The sequence below is a fragment of the Mixophyes fleayi genome, chromosome 1, assembly GCF_038048845.1.
Source record: "Mixophyes fleayi isolate aMixFle1 chromosome 1, aMixFle1.hap1, whole genome shotgun sequence".
NCBI lineage: Eukaryota > Metazoa > Chordata > Amphibia > Anura > Limnodynastidae > Mixophyes > Mixophyes fleayi.
In genome coordinates this window covers 251,867,945-251,888,504 of record NC_134402.1, presented here as the reverse complement: position 1 = coordinate 251,888,504, position 20,560 = coordinate 251,867,945, and positions in this window count along the sequence as shown.

The following is a 20,560-nucleotide window of genomic DNA, read 5'->3' as shown; positions in this document are numbered from 1 at the left end:
CTCTCAAGATTGGCTCCACCACAGGGTTACACTATTTTTAATTCTATTTTTTTCAACACTATTACTTTTAAATACTTCGCTTTTTTAATCAGTTGTATACTGACATACACTTTTTTAACGCATACCATTAAAATATTAGTATTAAATGTTTATTTACTTTACACCTGGAGTGCTTCTTAGGTCAAGACTTTCTTTCTCTCCCTATTCATATGATATATATATGACCTTAGCACCCCCTCACTAAGTTGAGTTATTCAAGCAGTGAGGTTGGTTTTTGTCTAGTGCGGAGCGGTTTTTCCCTTTCCCCATTTTCCCAGCTTTTCCCTTTGGGAATACCTATTTAGAAAGGCACCTGTGTCTCAGCTTCTAATACCTGCCTCAACCTGTGCTCAGTGCAGTTCATCTTTAATCCCTGGCTGCTGCTTGTTCCAGTGTTTGTGTTTCTGCTGTTTATATCCCATTGTGACCCTCTGCCTGATTCCTGGACCCTGCTTATTTGCCTGTTGCCCCAACCATGGCTTGATTACTGGACCATGCTATTTCGCTTGTGACCCGGACCTCTGCCCGGCTATTGGATTCTGCTTAACCTGTGTTACGAGCCGCGGAAGTACTCAGCGACTCTCTCTCCTGCGTCCCGGCCATCGCTATGACGACCGGGACGACACTTCTGGGTCTCGTCCAGGCCTTTGCCTAGGCAACAGTCGGGACGCTGTAGTACATAGCACCACGTCCCGGCATTAGGTGCAGCCAGGCACGCACTAATCAGCAAGTGTAAATCATTATAACAGTCTCTAGGGCTGATTGCATCCTTTCCCCCATTGCCCAGTGTCTGTTTATAAGGCAGGGAGGGCTTAGCCTCCCTGCCGGTTATAGTTCAGTCCTTTCTGTGCCTAGCCTGCTCCGGGGCTATTGTTTGGTGTAAACCTTGGATTTTGACTACCTGTGTATGACGTATTGCCTGTCTCTGAATTCTGAGCCTTTGTCTGTGACCTTGACATATTGCCTGTACCCGGACTCTGAACCATTGCCTGTGATCCTGATCCATTGCCTGTCCGTGGATTCTTAACCATTGCCTGTGACCCTGACTGTGCTGATACTTGACTTCTCCTCCGGTGCTCCGTCCAGTCTGGCCTGCCTCTGTTACTTTTGTCATCTACAGTACCTGTGCGCAGCCGTGTGAGTATTAACTTATACTACTTTGAGTTTAAGACCTGGGGGCATCTGAGTACCTGTGAGCATAACCAGTCTCTACGGGAAAGGTGGCTGCTAAAGGTGAAGACCTCTTCTACCTGTTTTATAAGTTTATGCTGCACTGGTTGTCGTAACAACCCGATATCTGCTTGATACCTGAGCTCAGTTTGTCTGCTTCCCTGGACAGCCTCGTGCCCCCTGGACTGGGGTAACTCATAACACTTGTCCCTGCTATTTTTCTGTATCAGTCATTACTTGGTACGTATTGCTCTTCGGACTTTTTCTGCCATTGATCTCATCTGTTCATATCTGTGGATTTGAGTTATACCTGTTCATACTGCAACCTGGAAATCTGCATATCCCACGTACTGAATCCTTTTTCATATATTCTGTCTGAATACAGACATTTGCTTTATTATACTTCTGTTGCTACTTCCTGAGTTCGCTAGGAATGATAACACTACTTTCCTGTTTTTGAAGAACCATTGACTCATGGATTTCATCTCACATGTTTTGTGTGGTCCCCTTCATCTTTTGCATTAAAATTATTCTAGTGACTATTCTCCTACTTAAAATTTTAGAACTATTTAAATGCTTTCAATGCTTCTTTACTTTTTAACCCTCTCCATGACTATGTTTTTTTAAAAAAACTAATTTTAAAATTAATTAAACTTTTACATAAAGATACTATTTATATTTTAAATTTTTAATCATTTACCCTAAAGAAAATTAAGTGATTTTTCAGTGGGGATATCAGAACTCTGATTGTACAGAGACTGCCACCATGAGTAGTGTAAGAGCAGGAAAAAGACAATACCTCCTCTTCTGCCCATAAAGCATACATGATGTCAGTCGTTATGCTCTTGCAATGAATTATGTTTAGTACCATCACTAGTAATGGTCAAATTGGTTTTGCTACATCCATTAGCATAACTTGTTTAATACAGAGCAAAAGCTGATGGGGCTGAACTTGTTTTTTTTACAAATCAACCCTGAAATAAAATATATGTCATTTCAAGCCTCTTTGTCAAATTATTATTATTTGTCAAATTTTGTAGCCATTCATTGTTCCATATGAGCGTTCAGTTGAATACAAACAGTTGCTCTTATTAATGACTATGTCTAGTACATGTGTAATTATTGTGGGCTATGTTTCCAATATTGTATTGTACAAAACGAAGAAAGTTTTTTGAATCATGTGTTCTCGAATACGCACTGTGCCCAATTTGCCAGTGCGCATGCGCGATAATGGTGTGCACATTATAAGAAGCTGGCTGCCGGTTCACCTGATGAAGTCTTTATATTAAAAAGATGAAACGCGTTGAGTCAAGGCACTATATTCTATATCTGTATTACAGTTTTTTTAGTGAAGCCCATTGGAACTACTATTGATACATTAAGCTGTGCACAATAATTATTCCTACATTCGTGGGGGACCACAACTGCAATCCATTGAAATGGCTAACAGATAAGCGCTTTATCTTTCTATCTTTGAGTGCATAAATTGTAATTATATAATAAACACTTTTTTTACTGCATATTACACTATATGCCATATTCTACTTTATTACTCATGTATCACCTATGGAGAGAAGTACCCAAGAAATATGAGGAAGTGGAATTTATGTCTAGAGGGCAGTCATCAAGACCGGTGACAGATATACAATGGCTATTTTGATTGTTGGTACGCTTAACACCATTGAGTGAAAAAGAGCACTGATTACTGCCATCACGGTGGTCACTTGTGTTGATTTCAGACTTTACACACTATTGGTCAATACAGACCTTTTTATGGTCACATATATATGCATCATCAGGGCAAAATAAGGTGTACTAAGTGTCAGAGGGACCACAAGGGATGAGTGGGATCCTGCTGTCTCAGCTGGGATTGGCTAGACTACACCCAGAGGCACAGAGTCTAACAGAGCGGAAGGTGTTTACTAGCGATCCCCGCAAGGAGATTTGGGCTTAGCGGTTTCTACCCTGCAGGTCCTGGCTCTCTAGGGAAGTTCCCAGTGAGACAGGACAGAGAAGTAATTTGAGAGGTGAGGGTAGTACCCAATAGCTACCGGAGGTAGGGTGAGATGAGACTGAGGGATGAGACCCTATGAAGGGTAGAGAACAGGAGTCTATAGCAGTACACTGGAGAGGAGGAGGCGATGATCCAGGATAGTGCTATCCACAAGTTGAGCAGATGAGCAGAGGTCAGCGATGCACAGGATATACAGCAGATGATGAACCACAGCTATTACCATTTGGGAGTGGAACGGATCAGCGGAGGTCAGCGGCGCATACAGGATAGGTAGCGGGCGTTGTTCACAGCGATTACCACAAATGAGTGGAACAGGTAAGCAGAGATCAGCGGTGCACAGGATATACAGCAGGTGATGAACTACAGCTATTACCACTTGGGAGTGTAACAGATCAGCAGAGGTCAGCGTTGCATACAGGATAGGTAGCAAGCGTCGATCACAGCAATTACCACTAACGAGTGGAACAGGTAAGCAGAGATCAGAGGTGCACAGGATATACAGCAGACGATGAACCACAGCTATTACCACTTGGGAGTGGAACGGATCAGCGGTGCATACAGGATAGGTAGCGGGCATTGATCACAACAAGGAGAAGGGAGCTGCTTCCAGGCCAAGTGAAGACTCGAAGAACCAGCACTGAAAGGTGAGGGGAGGAGCCTTTTAAAGGAGTGCCAACCAATGTAAAGATAGGGCAGGCACAACAGGTGAAGCAGTTTGCACAGGCACAGACTGCTGTTGACAGGATTACATGCGTGATAGGTAGAATCAGGATGAGGACAGGTGCATCGATCCTTGAGTGGTGGTCCCAGGAGGCCGGTGTGTGACACTAAGGTACTACACTAGTATTGGTTTCCTCTGTTTTCTGTTTTTGGTACACATTTTGAGATCCTTGAAGACATCCTGAAGACAGGTGTGAGGACTAAAATTCTGATACGGCTATTGGCCTACAAGCTTGCTGCTTTGTATTGACAGCTCCTGCCTCCTGGACTTTTGGACTTTATCTGTGCTTTATTTTATGTGTCAGCAGCAGTACCTCTGATCATAGGTGCTGCTATTGTGCCTGTTTATTGTGCTTTAAGAGTTAACCTTGTGGAACTAATTATTCCTTACACTTGGGTTTTCCCCTATGTATACTTATCACTCCCAGCATACATTACTGGCTATTGTTGTCACATCGTTGTTACTTGCTTCTGCTGTGCTTCTGGGTTCTTGCTACTTGGGATCTCTCCATAACTCCTGTTTACCTGCAACAGCCTTGTAATTACTGCAAAGTTCATTATTACACCTTCTGTTTATACTCTTCAGAAAAAAACATTGAGTGTTTTTTCACCATTTTCGTGGCTCCTTAGCAATATTACTGCATTGATCTGTGACACTATAATACTACACTATGAGGTGCCCTGCCTTCTTCTCCTTTTAGATTTGATCCTAGACTTAGCATCTGGCATTCTGCAACGTGGCAACCACTTGCAAATAAGATAGTGGAATTGGTGTTTTGAAAGACATTTTTTGGACTTTATTTTAGAATTAGCGCCATTTTATATAATTTTTTTCTGCACAGGGCTGTACTTGTATTTACAAATCAACCCTGAAATAGAATATATGCAATTTCAAGCCTCTTTGGCAAGTTATTATTATCTGTCAATTATAGGATGTAGCATTTTAGGTATCTTGTATTTATACCCACTGTAATACCAATGTAATACCCAAATGAAAGAAAACTGCAACATGTTTTAACTTTCATAAATAATCTTGCATAGTGCAAAAATCAAATAAAAACTGTCCTTTTATGAAAATATGCGTTAAATCAAACAAACTGTCACTTTATGATAATCTGAGTTCACTGGTCTACCTTTCTTAATACGGGATCTTTCTCTATTGAACTAGAACCAGGAGCAAGGTGAGCTGACCACTCGACTTCACCTCCAAAAGTTTTTATCCTATCACCCAGATGGTTTGTTTGATTTAAGACTCAATTCAATTCCCCATGTTGTTCTTTTGTTCTTTAGAACAAAGCAGGGCACACATTACTACCGTTGCTATGGTAATTTTAACACAGATTTCTGTTTGCGGCTCAAGGAGCTGCAAGCAAAAAAAAGGATTGAAATTACCGTAGTAATGGCAATAATGTGCAGTGTAAAAGTATTTTTCCCTCCTTTTTGGGTTACAATCTCCTTAATATACTGGCAAATATATGTATGACCATTTAATACCGTTAACAACTCCTCGCAAAAGGTATTTCTGAATTAACCCATGAAATATCATTTTTATATTTCTTTATATCGACAAGTTTCAAGAATAATCACGACAAGATATAGGATTTGTTTAAAGTGTGTTGTATTATATTATAGAACAATAAACAGCGTAACAATATTGTACACACAATATAGCTTTAGTGCAATATATATCATACTTATTGCCTGTAATATAGATATATATGTAATTGTGTGTATTTTGACTAACTATTGTTTAAAGGTGTGTGTGTATGTGTGTGTGTGTATGTATGTATTGTGTAGTGACGGGGGAGGGGAAGAATCCATACAGACCACAAACATACCTCACTTAAAGTCTAGTGGCCATTTTCAAACACATCGTTTCAACCAGTTCAAACTACTACACTTTCGGTGCATAAACCCACTTTCTATGCATATCTAACAATCTGATCACTTCCTTAAACCATCACTTTCTATGCAATGTAGTCACCATCCAAAATGGCTGACTTGCCATGCTTGTAGGCCCACAAGGCCTACTAAACAATTACAGTTACTAAACAATGTGAACTCTGTACAAACCCATTACTCATTACAAGCAGTATTTAGCCAATCCACCACAAATAGCTCTATATTGAGCAGTAAACGCACAATGTCCATTGGCCAATTTTAACACATGATATTTTACACATATCACAAACGTCTCCATTACCAAAGCCTAACAAATCGATCCAAATTCAAACACAAATGCTTTCATTTATCCCAACCAGGCATGCATTTATGTAACTCTGTCCATATAACTGTCCATATCAATCCAAACTTTCATTCTCACTTAAACTTTCATATCACTTACAACAAATAATCATTCATTCTTATGTCCTCCATTCAACAACACATTATAACATGCTCACACTCACCTTTCATGCCATGCACACTCCATACTAGTCAGGGCCTAAGTAGGCCTGTTCACCTAGGAGCTACATTACCTATCAGTCCAAAATCCAGCATGCAAAGCATGTCCAGGCTAATTTCTTTGTCTACTAAACACCTCTTGTGGGCGGAGTCTGGAAGTTTGCTATAGGCTTTCATATGTTAATTACTGGCCAACTGCTGAAATCCAGATTATTAAGTATTTAGTTACCACCCTTAGTCCCAATAATAGGTTATTTATGCACTCTTTATCATGCAGCAATTACCATAGTCTTCAGAACAACGCGGGTAATTGAATCTCCCCCTATGAAAAATCATTGCATTCTTATTCACATTTTTATCAACATATGTACTACCCTCACCTTCTGGCCATTTTTGCTTTCATTACTATATAGGCTTTTTTACAAAGCTTTTAAGGTCATTATGTTCTCTTGATTTTTTTATACAACAGACTTAGTTTTAATTGATGCTAATAGATATTTAATAAATTGTTATTATTTGTGCAAGCTAGGAGTTTATATTTTTTTTATTCTGCTTTATTCATTGTAAACTATATTAATTATTTTTGGATTTCATTCACAATTGACGCTTCTAACAATGAGTGGTCAAGCCTCATAATGCTAATCTAGAAACCAGATGGCAGTCTACGTTGTAACATTATTTGTAATCTGAATGCATTGCCCAAATTGGATGTCTACCCCATGCCCCATGTGGATGACCTGATAGAAAGGTAAGTAACAGCCAGATATCTCACCACACTTGATTTGACAAAAGGTTATTGGCAGGTTCCATTGACAGACAGAACAAAAGAAAAAACAGCCTTCTCTGTTTCAAAAGGGCTCTATCAATATAAGGTGTCGCCATTTAGAACCTTCCAATGTGCCATGGATAAGTTGTTGAACTCCCACAGATGGTATGAGGCAGCCTTTCTGGACGATGTTGTGATTCACAGTCCAGATTGGGTTTAAAATTTAGATAGAGTTCAAGCAGTGTTGGACTCACTTAGAATGGCAGGGCTAACAGCCACCCGATGAAATGTTGCCTAGCGATGGAAGAAGTTAGATATATGGGCTTTTCCACAGTAAAAGATTTAGTTAAGCCCCAGTTGAATAAAGTTGGGGCTATCCAAAACTGGACCCGTCCTCTGAATAAACAAGTGAGAGCCTTTTTGGAGATCACAGGGTATCACCGACGGTTCATTCCTAATTTCACCACCACAGCAGCCTCATTATCAGACCTTACGAAAGTAAAGCAGTCTAAAATGGGGAAGTGGAAACCTGAGGCAAAGGAAGCCTTTCTGGCGTTAAAAGTGACATATGTACACAGTCTGTATTAATAATGCCAGCTTTTCCAAAAGAATCTGTTGTACAGATAGATAACTCAGATAAAGTGGTAGTTGCTGTGTTATCCTATACCAGAGATGGGGAGGAGCACCCTATAATATACTGGAGTAGAAAGCTCAATGAGCATGAGAAGAGGTATGCCATTGTAGAAAAGGAAGCATTAGCTATTAAATGGGTATTAGACACTCTGTTGTATCACCTCTTGGATTGACAATTTAAGCTTGTGTTGGATCATGCCCCATAAAAGTGGATGTCTACAGATAAAAGCTAAAATGCCCGGGTTACAAGATGGTTCCTAGCTTTACAGGATTTTAGGTTTACAGTGGGACATAGAACCGGTACACAGCCAATAGCGTTGCATTGTCTCAAATCTCCTGCTTTGGGACTACAAATATTCTGACCCTTAGGTTGAAATAGGGGAGGGGGTTACTTAAGTATGGATCCCACCCTTCTATCTCCATTCATAACTCCAGGGACCCTTATCTGTTTTTCTTACAGGACAATCTCTGGGAAGCTTTACCCAACCACAAACAATCTCTCAGGGGTTTTAAAAAAGAAATTACAAAAATGCAGGACTTCCATACCTGCCACACACTACTTTACCAGTGCTTCTGCCACAGTATGCAGTCACATTGCTATGAGCTCTTAGCATATATTGATGCAGCCAGAGTAATGATACAGCAGTCATCATCATCATCAACCTGATGATGATTACTGCCTTATCTTTAGTGTATTAAAAGCAAATTAAAAAAGTCCCCCTCCCCCCTAAAATAAGTAACCAGCACAAGTACTAAAGTAATAGTGTATAGTCCAAAAATATTAAGTACTGCTGTGGATCTACAAGGCCCAGCAAGTCCTGGCAGCCATTGGCCTGCTGGAGCAAGAGGCACTGCTGGGACATGTAGATCCACAGCACTACCTAAAGCTGGGTATACACTACAGAATTTTCCACCAACTTTTTATGCCGATCGATTTTACATGCGATTGATGGTCCGATCGCTCGGTCCATGGACTGCATACACACTAGCCTTCTTTTAGACGATAAAGGGAAGAGCGGACGTCCCTTTAGCAACTTTTTACAGCCATGTTGCCGTGAGCAATAATTTTAATTTCGTACACACTGAAGCATCATTTGCGAGGCATGTAACGATATACCAAAGACATTAGCCTAAAGGCGCAGAGCTTTCACTATAGTTAACACCCAAAGCCGCATAAAAAGAAAAGGCAACACTGTCTCTTCATGCATTCCTATAAAATAGAATTTTATTACCATACCATACATAAAATTTAGAAAAACATTTAACTGATAAAGTGCAATGCAATGATTATTCCCTAATAATAAAATCCCTTCGTATGTAATGTATGCTCCATTCTCTGCGCGCATCATCGCTGATTGGTCCACAGCAGAAATGAACTCCCATGCCTGAGTGTATAAAATAACAGAGAAACCTGTCTGGCACCGAGGGCGTGAGAAAATGGTGAGTGAGAAAGTGTCAATGGGTGTTAAGGTTGAGGAGAAGGTGTCAGTGAGGGTTGCGGGTGAGGAGAAGGTGTCAGTGGGGGTTGCAGCTATGGAGACGGAGACGGAGTCAGAGATGGTGCTGGAAAGGTTAATATGACTTTATAACTTTAATAGTTTATAAAGGTTAAAGTTTATAAAGGGTAAATTTGAATAGATTGCCAACAGAGATGCAACGGGTAATAACACACGTGTTTTATACAAGTGTAAAGGTCTACAGTCAGACAGGTGCAATATACATCTATACAAAACACAGGCCTGTGATGTGCGGATACTGCACCACGTGGGACTGGGACAGACATCAAAAACTTACATACACACGCCCCCCAGGTCGTGGAGGTATCGGAGGATTGTCGTGGATCGGACGGAAGTTTATACACACTACACAACGGAAACGAGATTGGAACGAAAGTATTTAATGGTACGACCAACCAAATGAGGCGACAATCGTCCATTTGGGCAGACTTTCGACCATCGTGTCACTACACACACTGACCTGACTTTTGAACGAGCGGTCTTATGTCGGCTGGTTGAGCCGATTATTGGACGAAAACCGTGTAGTGTGTACCTAGCTTAAGAGTAAGTAGATGCAGTATTTTACCTCTTTGTCACCTAAATCCACATGCAATTGTCTTTTTTTAGTCCTTATGTAGTCCAATCAGAATAAAAACCAACAAACATAAAACAATGAGCTATGAAAGGAATGAATGAAGAGGCCAATATGTAATCAGCCAATCACAAATTATCACTTGCAATCAATTACATCTGATTAACTGTAGCATGGGATAATGCTCTGATTGGCTGTTCACTTATTGAACCCTCATGAACAATTAAGTTAATTTATTTAACTTTATGCAAAAAGATTTAGCGAGGTGTTTCTACCAAGGGAATAAACTTATTAAAACTACAATGTGACATATGAAAAGTAAACATTCCCTATGTCCCTTCATTCTCAATGCTTAATTAAGACATGAATGAGGCTTGAACCAGCAGTATTTTAAACGTAACATTTTTTTTTACATCTTCCAGCATTTGCATTCCAATATGGACAGATCAAAGGGTTGTATTTACAGGAAATGCACTTACTGAAAACAAAAAGTGGCCATGTGCCTAAATGAATGAGAGGCAAACAAATAGGCACATTTGCACAAACCTAACATTGTTGGGTCCACATATTTTATGGTTAGTAAATAAGCATTAATACTTTCATTCTCTTGTTTAAAAATGTACCTCTAGAAAATACACATTACTTTCAAAAGGGGGAATTTTTTACTATCATAGAAAAGATACGTTGTCACAAGGAACAAATCTATTGGATTAATTTATAAGCAAATTTAAAGTTAAACAAAGTACTGTAACAGTGCCTCACTTGCGTCATTAAGCTCCGCCTCCAGCACAGTCCGGAAGGACTCCATGAAATTCGGGAGCCTCCCTGAAATTCCAGGAGATTAGGCATGTATGTTTATAATTCACATTCACTACTTACATTGTATACTAACTCATAGGTTTTGCAACACCAAAGTCAATGGTGAACTAGGGAAAATGTGGGGCTGCAGCACAAATGCAATTTTCCTTCTGTGATATTCTGTCTCTATTTTGTCCCTCTTTACTACAGGGGAGCATTTGCTACTTCTAGTGGGAGGAGTTGGTAGTTCGGATAATTCTTTGCTTAATGTTGGATAGCAACCGTAATGTACATACATACTCACATACATACATACTAAAGTCCGATATTTTCATTCTTGTACAACTTAATTTTCACAGGACTAACAAAAAAAATATTTTTAGATGGCATAATTTTTTTGCTTATTACAGCCTGCATCCCTGCAATTTATGTTATGGAAATTCTCCTACTTGGCTCCTGTAGTCTTCTCCTGCACCTTGAACTACAGGATGGGGCTTTCAGACTGTATTTATATGAGACAGTCTCTCCAGACTGTAGTCTGCAGAGAATCGTGCTAGGCATAATACTATCACCCCACCAGAATAAACAGCCAAGGCTGCACAATGGACGCAGTTATACCCCGTACAGACTACCTCAGATGACCTGGGTTGAGGCTGAGTGTGATCTGGTCCCCTGCATCTACCCTGGTCTTTTGCAGGGTTATTCCTGGATCCGACCCAGGAAGATAACAGTCTGAATGGTGAGACCTGGGTTTTTTCGAGCAGAAGAAAAAAAAGCAACAACATCACAAGAGGAGCCAATGAAAGCTCCTCTTGTGTTGCCAGGGAGACCCAGAGTCAGTGTAAACCCGGTCGACCCAGGAATTTACAGGGGTGGGAGGCTCTGTCACCCGGCAATTTCCTGGGTTCATATACCTGGGATATTGCCAGGGCCACAGTATGAACGCAGGATTAGTAAGCATTTTGTGAATCAGAAGGTCTCATGATGGTCTCTGAAGGAGTATGAGGGATGGCTGATGGTGAACTGATGTGGTCTGTGACAGGTTTGTTGGTAATCTTTCTAAAAGTAGTCAGATGGCGTCAGAGGTCTGATGATGCTCTGGTGGAGTCTAATTGTTCTCTAGAAAAGACTGAGAGAGCTCTAATCTGGGTCTACTTAAGTCTGATTTTGATGGTACTGTGAACTAGAGTAGTACAATGTTGTCTTTCTAAAGAGTTGCTAAAACTTGCAGCACAGTGGTTAACATTGCGACCTCACAGTGCTTGGGCTCATGGATTTAATTCTGTGTGGAAGTTTATATGCTCTCCCTGTGCTTGTATGGGTGTCCTTCTTGTGCTTGAGTGTCCTGTGACATTCCAAAAAGCATGTTAGTAGGTTAACTAGCTTTAATCAAAAAATGGATCCTCTTGTGTGTGTGTCTGGGTGGTAGGTGTTAGTGGTCGCGGGCACCGCGCGACTCTCTGGGCTCCCCTGCTGGCATCCCGGCCATTGCTATGGCGACCGGGACGTCACTTCCGGTTTCCGGGTCCCGGTTGACTGGGCAACAGCCGGGACACTCCAGGCTCCCTGTCACCGCGCCCAGCCAGCTGGTTAATAGGCGGGCACGTGCGCACAGGGCTAGTTAGAGTGTAGCCAATCATGGCTATTCAGGTGTCTAGGAGGCAGTCTATGTTTAGGTTATCTATTATGCAGCTGAGCACTGCAGTACTCTTGGTCACCAGCACTACTATCAATTAGGCTACTCATGTGAATGCTTGTAGGGCTCTATTCTGATTGGCTCCTTGTACTATTTAAGGCAGTGAGGACTGAGCCTCACTGCCGGTTATAGCGTTCTGTTCCAGTACTGCTGCCTGCTCCTGTTCCTATCTTTAGTGTTGAAAACCTGTGATTGATTACCCGTGTATGACCTTTGCCTGTTCCTGGATTCTGAACCTCTTCTTCTGACCCTGATCTTACGCCTGTCCCTGGATCCTGAACCTGTGCCTGTGACCTTGACCTTTCTGCCTATACCTGACATATCCTCTGGTGCCCTTCCCAGTCCACTGACATCTGGCCTGCTGCTACTCTGTGTGCAACCTCCTATACCTGTACGCTACCGTGTAAGCATAAACTCATACTACTCTGAACATAAGACCTGGGGGCATCTGAGTACCTGTGAGCGCAACCAGTCTCTACGGGAAAGGCAGCTGTTAAAGGCAGTGGCGGATCCAGGGGGGGGGGGGGCGATCTCCCCCCTAGCAGACACTTGCTGCCGAGGGCTGCACAGTATGTGCAGGTCCATCCAGCCGTGACAGGCAGGGACAGTGTTCTGCCCGGCTGCTCTGATTGTGTTTAAAACACAATCAGAGCAGCCGGGCAGCACACTGTCCCTGCCTGTCACGGCTGGACGGACCTGCACATACTGTGCAGCTGTCGGCAGCCTAAACTGTTAGAAAGGGGCAGGGCCTAAATCGCCCCCCTAAATCGCCCCGGGTACAGTAGTTTTCTAGATCCGCCCCTGGCTAAAGGTGAAGACCTCTTCTACCTGTTCTATGAGTTAATGCCGCACCGGTGGCCATAACAGTAGGACATTAAGATTGTAAGCTTCAATGGGGCAGAGACTGATGAGAATGACTCACTATTCTCTGGATATGATGGAGCTATACTACTACTACTACTACTACTAATAATAATAATAATAAAACTGGCTGTACAAAATGTTCTGTACTATTTTCAGCATATCTGCAAATTGCTGTAATTTAGCACATACTGTACAATACGTTATTTTTTGTTCAAATTCAGTTTAAGTTTTTAAGTGATTTTTAATAGTGAAATACTTGTACAATGCTAGTCCAGAATCCACAGAACACCTTGTCAATTAAACAACAGCTTCTGCAGTAACCAAGCAATGTTAGTTATCATAATTTTGAGAGGACCCACAACATCAAATGGCATAAGAGGGAGAGGTAACTTTTCTCTACCCTGTCCCTTACTCAACTCCAGAGTAATGGTGAAACCCAAGGGTATGGAGTTTATCATTACCCAGCTCTACAGGGACAGGGTGGTTATTTATTATTACCCATTCCCGCATCATTAGATTTGGCCAATAGGAACCTAACAAGAATCCCCATTGGAAATGAGGAATTATTTTATTAAACAAATTTATTAACCCTAAACCACATCAAGTAAGGCAAGCTAGTGTACTAAGCACAAGACTAAGGGCAGATATATTACATTGTCCTACACAACACAAATGGGAAGGTGAACTTAGGAACAGTAAAGTCAGGGATTCTATAAGAATGCTGGAAGCTCTATCTCTTACTCCCATAGGAAATACTGTAGTTGAAAATAAAGTAATCTCAGCTTAGTAAACAAGAGAGGGGATTCCAGTCACTTTCCCCTATGTCAGGCTAAAATATGGATGCCATCTTTAGAGGGCACACACTAATATTTTATGGGATCCCACTCATTCATGCTGCTTTTTTTTATTTTTGTTGTTTTCTTCTTCTTTGCAGCACTCTTACACATATGGTGAAATGTTGTTTGCATCACCAAAGCGTGTGTGGATGCCAATAAATATATAGTTGTGCATAACGGTGCCAAGTGTGGATGACAATTCATCCTCAAGTAGGCTCACAGCATTGTAGGGGGTCCACAATCCATGATCCTATCTTAATACTTTCCAGGAACTTTACTGCTTTACTGTTCGATCTGCTGGATCTCCCTTCCCATTAGGAGTGAGGTGCCAGGACCCTCTCAGTGCTAGTGCTTTCTAGGAACCCAAGACTCTCTCCTACCATGTCTCACATCAGGACAACAGTGGCTGAATGGGAACTATAAAAAATAACAAGGGATAAGGAGGAAAAATATTTAATAAGAAGAATAGTTTGGTAGTGCTTATCATTTATGACAGCAACTGTTGTTTTTGTCACTTCTAAGAATTTTTCTGTACCTGGACTTGGTTGTGTCTCTGGAATTGAACCGGTGGCTATCAGGGGCGCATACCCCCCCAAAAAAAGAGAGAGAGCTGCTGCACATGTGCCCGCGCAGCAGCTTCATTTTGGCAGAACTGTACTATACAGCAGCCGCGGCACTGTCAAATACAGCGCCGCGGCTGCTGTATAGTACAGTGCCGCTATGTGGGGCACTTCGTTAGTGGAGGGGAGGGATTTCTGGAGAACCAGAACCCCCCCCTGTGTGCGCCCCTGGCTATATGCACAAAGCTGGGTGACCTGATTAGGTTCCTTCGCATGAGAGGTTAATAACTGGTGGTTTGTGAGAGTTCAGGAGATTGCTAATTATGAATAGCACTAGAAACTGGCAAGATGTCAAGATTATCAAGACTGTGATCAGATTGAGCAGGAGAGACCAGGCTGGGACCAGAGTGCTAGACCGGGCTGGGACCAGAGTGCAGGCTGTGTTGTCTGGGCAGAAACAACTGTATAGACTGCAGACTGCTAGAAACCAGGTTGGCATCTAAGAAAGAGAGATCTGCTTCCAGCAGTGCCTGTGGACTGCAGGGACAGCTTAGAAAGACAGCAGAGGGGTAAGTAACAGGACCTGAGAGCCTGGTGTGTGACAGGTTTTAAAGGGCCCATTGAAAAAATCTTTGGTCAAGCCCCTTCAGAAGTCTGTTTATGCCTGAATGTAAGTATTCAGATACAAACAAGCCTGGAATTAAGTTTTCAGTGTGATTTCAAGCACTAAAGTAAGAGAAATAATGATGTGCTGCAGAGAATGGTATTTCTGTACTTTCTATAGGTAAGTTCATAAATTGGTTAAGCAGCATGTCTTTGTGTTAGCTGCATTTTTTTTAAATGTTTTACTACATATTTATTAGATGTGTAGCTACTTGTGTTTTATTATGTTTGTTAAGAAATAAGAGGCTGGGAGATCACCTTGAGCAAAAAGTTAAACTTCTCTCATTATCCCTTCTATCCCTTCCCTATGCATATGTTAATTGTATATTATATTTATTATGTGTTAACTGTGTATTTGAGTAAATATGTGTTAGCTGTATATTTTATCTGAGACTTTATTACACAAACTATATGTATGAAGTGAATATTTACGTATGTTTTATTAAGTTTATTAAGAAATAAGAGTAGTTCCCATTCAGTGAGTGAATAAAATTTATGCAACCCCCTGTCACTGTGTGTAGTGTGGGGTGCAAAGGTTACACAGTGCACCTCTTTAAGCCCTGGCTAACTCATGGGCATGGGTGTAAATGACTGTACATGCAGGTGTTTCTTTGTAAGTAGTGGGACACAGGTGATGTCACTTTGTGGTGCAGCACATTAAAAGTCACAATAATTTGGATGGCAGACCATCTCTGTCTGAACTCTTTAATTACACTCCTCTTCCTCCAGCACGATAATCATAATGGTTGCAGCTAATAAATATAAATATATATATATATATATATATATATACCGTATATACTCGTGTATAAGCCGAGTTTTTCAGCATACTTTTGTATGCTGAAAAAGGGCACTCGGCTTATACACGGGTGAACTTACCTGGTGTCCGGTCCCTCGGCTTCAACTTCTGCATATGCGTTCCAACACAGGAAGTTCGGCATTTGGAACGCAAACTTGCGTTCCAAATGCCGAGCTTCCTGTTGTTGGAACGCATATGCGTTCCACTGCGGGGTGGATTTACAAGCCGTTCGATCACATCTTCTGGGTCTCCAGGTTTTGCCTTGATTTAAACAGCACCAGTACCTCTTCTACTTCTTAATGATGGTTCTGACAGGGTAAGTTCCTAACTGGAAGCATTTTGCTATATTTGTATAGCTTTTCTCTGCCTTGTAACTCTGAGTTACCGTTGTTTTGAAGTCCTCAGTCAGTTGCTTAGAAGAACTTGCATGCTTGTTGAGAGGAGGCATAATATCATTATATATTTTCTGACTCTCTCTCTCTCTCTCTCTCTGATTTTATAATCATTTATGAATGTTCCTTGTCATCTAGCTAAAAATGATTTCATAGATTGAACCTATCATTTTTATTTAGGTTTTTAAATTAGCGTTCTTTTCCACCCTAGGCTTATACTCGAGTCAATAAGTTTTCCCAGTTTTATGTAGTAAAATTAGGTGCCTCGGCTTATATTCGGGTCGACTTATACTCGAGTATATACGGTATATATATATATATATATATATATATACACACAAGTTAACCCGTGCATGATACTCATGCATTCTAGTCAAATCAAGCTACTTAAGGTGTTAAAAAGGTTCTTGTCATGCATTTGGGCCATAGCCCAGGCCTCCTTGGGGGAAGAGCGTTACTTCCTGACGCAAGCGCCATTTTTTAACGTGGTTTTATCCACATGTCACCACCTCATCATTTTTCTCCATCACCTCATCCTTTATCTTTATCGCCACATCTATCCAGATGTCTATCCAGACACAGGGATCTCTCTCAGCGGTCCTGAGTATCACACTCCTCTCGCTCTGTCACCCCCGGCAACCACCAACCACTCCCCACTGTCACCCCCGGCAACCACCAACCACTCCCAACTGTCACTTCTCCTTCAAGAAATATATATATATTTTTTTTAAATCTTTATAAATACTGTTAACAATTAACAAATTAAACTAACAAATTAAAAACATATTAGTATACCAAATTTCAGCCCTTTCTGAGGTTTTTTTTTCCACACACACTAAGAATTTAGTAGGTCAGTGTATAACTCCGCCCAGCAGGTGGCGCTGCTGCAAATTTCAGCCCTTTCTGAGTTTTTTTTTACCACACACACACTAAGAATTTAGTAGGTCAGTGTATAACTTCGCCCAGCAGGTGGCGCTGCAGCTTGTTTTGTTTTTTTCACACACAGACACACGCAACTAGGCTTTTATATAATATATATATATATATATATATATATATATATATATATATATATATTGTAGTATAATCAGGGGAACAGGTATCATCTCCTGGGTAAACAGCAGCTGTAAGACACACGTGTTCAGAAGTTTCAGGATAACAGCCACAGCCAGTTTATTCACCAGCCTATAAACAGAAACAAATAAAATCCTAGCCGTCTGGCTTCTAGCTAATACATTTATGGAGGCCCTCTCTCATGTGTAAGACCTTACGTCCCACACACACACCAAACCACATGTATATTGTTGCTCACTGCAGCAGAATGTCTGAGACACTGGCTGCATATCCCAGCTGCCTTATTACAAGCACCTCACAGGTGCATCCCTTGATCAGTATGTTAGAGACTGATAGATCAGAAGACCCGGACTGGGCCTTATGTATACAATGCTGGAAGCCTGGGACACATACCTCTGTATCTAGCCTCCTTCCAGTGACTCTGTCACAATATATATATATATATTTATACACACAGCTCCTTACTCTCTCCAGCACAGTTCTTAATAAGCAATTTGAATATGGTTGCTAATGTATTTCCTTACTCCTCATATTTCACTGCAGTTCACCCCTTCTCTGCAATAGCATTCACATGGATGATAACGGGCAGGCAGCTTCTCTATGCAGTTCTGACACACACTGTGTAACTCTCATCTGCAGCTCACCCCTCTCCTGCGGGGATGATTTCTCCTTTGGGCTCTAACACTTCTCTCTGTGTACTCACAGCCCTGGCTCTGACACTTCAGCTACCATGCCTCTTGCAGCAACCCTCTACCAGTGTCTCTTCCATGCAAAATGATCCCCTCTTTCTTGGGGTTCTCTTTAGTGATATGGGGCTCTCCCCGAATTAGGGACTCTTTCACTCTGTATATGTAGCCACACTGCTGGTTTAATTATAGTACATACCAGGTTCTCCTGGTCACGGTAGTTCCAAAGCTACTCACAGTTCAGCTGGAATCACAGTGTAGCTTATCTCCAACACATATGCAGCTCTTACATCCCATAGTGTTTGCATGCTGCCATTTGCAGCAATTCCCCCGTTCTCTCCAGGGTTCTCTGCTATGGGGACTCTCCCCCTATTCAGGCACACATTACTTGCCCCTTTTGCAGTCACTGTGCAACCGGGGCTAGCATGGGAGCATCCTCCCTACTCTCCCAGGTCCCAAGCTATTTCACACCACCACTGATCTCTCTCTGTCTGTCTGTCTCTTTACCGCACTTTCTGACACTAGCAGACTGAACTGGGTTGTCACTATAGCAACCAGCTTGAGTCACATTCAAAAACACCTAACTCACCCCCTGAGATGACCCCTTCTGTATTCATTGGGGTGCATGGTTTACTAAGATGCCACTAGGGGACGTTACATGTAGATACTCACTGAAGTCCGTCCACCACTGCCTTATGTGATACAATGCTAAATCAGCTTTTATCACAGATATCACAACTTAACACTGAGCACAAGTACACATACTTTGCCACCAAGCAAATTTTAAGGTGCTCTCCCACTTTAAAGACATTTTAACCAACCCATAAAATCAATCTGTATCTTGTTTCTGATCATCCAGAATACATGCACAGTGGAAATAGTTGAAATACTGTATCAAGTTCAACTTGCTTCACTTACCATTTTTACATTTTATTCTAAAATACTGCTTGGTTTAACATCACTTATGGCTCAAACTAATTTTGATAGTCAGCGGACATTGGAAGTTGGTTTATTAAAAGTACTATCTGTGTTTGAGGCTTTTTATTACATAATTCAAAGTACATCTAAAATGATCTTTGCTGCAGAAATGTAACTGGAAGTTTAAAATATGTAACAATATACAGTCATGACCAAAGTTTTGAGGATGACACAAGTTTTGGCTTTCACAAGTTTAATGCTTCATTGTTTTTAGATCTTTTTGTCAGATGTTGCAATGGTATACTGAAAATTAATACTGTAAAATTACAAGCATTTTATAAGTGTAGAAGGCTTTTATTGACAATTACATTAAGTTTATGCAGAGTCACTATTTGCAGTGTTGACCCTTCTTTTTGAAGACCTCTGCAATTTCGACCCTGGAATTCTGTCAATCACCTTCTGGGCAACATATTGACTGATGGTCATCCATTCTTGCCTAATCAATGCTTGGAGTTTGTCAGAATTTATGGGGTTTTTTTTGTCCACCTGCCTCTCAAGTTTTCAATTGGATTAAGGTCTGGTGAGTTTCCTGGCCATGGACCCAAAATTTAAATGTTTTGATCCCTGAGCCACTTAGTTATCACTTTTGCCTAAGGACAAGGTGCTCCATCATGATGGAAAAGGCATTGTTTGTCACCAAACTGTTCTTGGATGGTTGGGAGAAGTTGCTCTTGAGGATGTTTTGGTACCATTCTTTATTCATGGCTGTGTTCTTAGGCAAAATTGTGAGTGAGCCCAGTCCCTTGGCTGAGAAGCAACCCCACACACGAATGGTCTTAGGATACTTTACTGTTGGTATAACACAGGATTGGTGGTAGCGCTCACCTTTCCTTCTCCGGACAAGCGTTTTTCCAGATGCCCCAAACAATCTGAAAGGGGAATCATCAGAGAAAATAACTTTACCCCAGTCCTCAGCAGTCTGATACCTTTTGCAGAATATCAGTCTGTCCCTGATGTTTTTCCTGGAGAGAAGTGGCTTCTTTGCTGGCCTTCTTGACACCAGGCCATCCTACAAAAGTCTTTGCCTCAATATGCGTGCAGATGCACTCACACCTGCCTGTTGCCGTTCCTGAGCAAGCTCTGCACTGGTGGGGCCTCAATCCCGCAACTGAATCAGTTTTAGGAGACTATCCTGGCACTTGCTGGATGTTTTTGGGCACCCTGAAGCCTTCTTCACAACTATTGAACCGCTCTCCTTGACGTTCTTGATGCTCCGATAAATGGTTTATTTAGGTGCAGTCTTACTAGCAGAAATTACCTTGCCTGTGAAGCCCTTTTTGTGCAAACCAATGATGACTGCACGTGTTTCCTTGCAGCTAACTATGGCTAACAGAGAAAGAACAATGATTTAAAGCACCACCCTCCTTTTAAGGCATCCAGT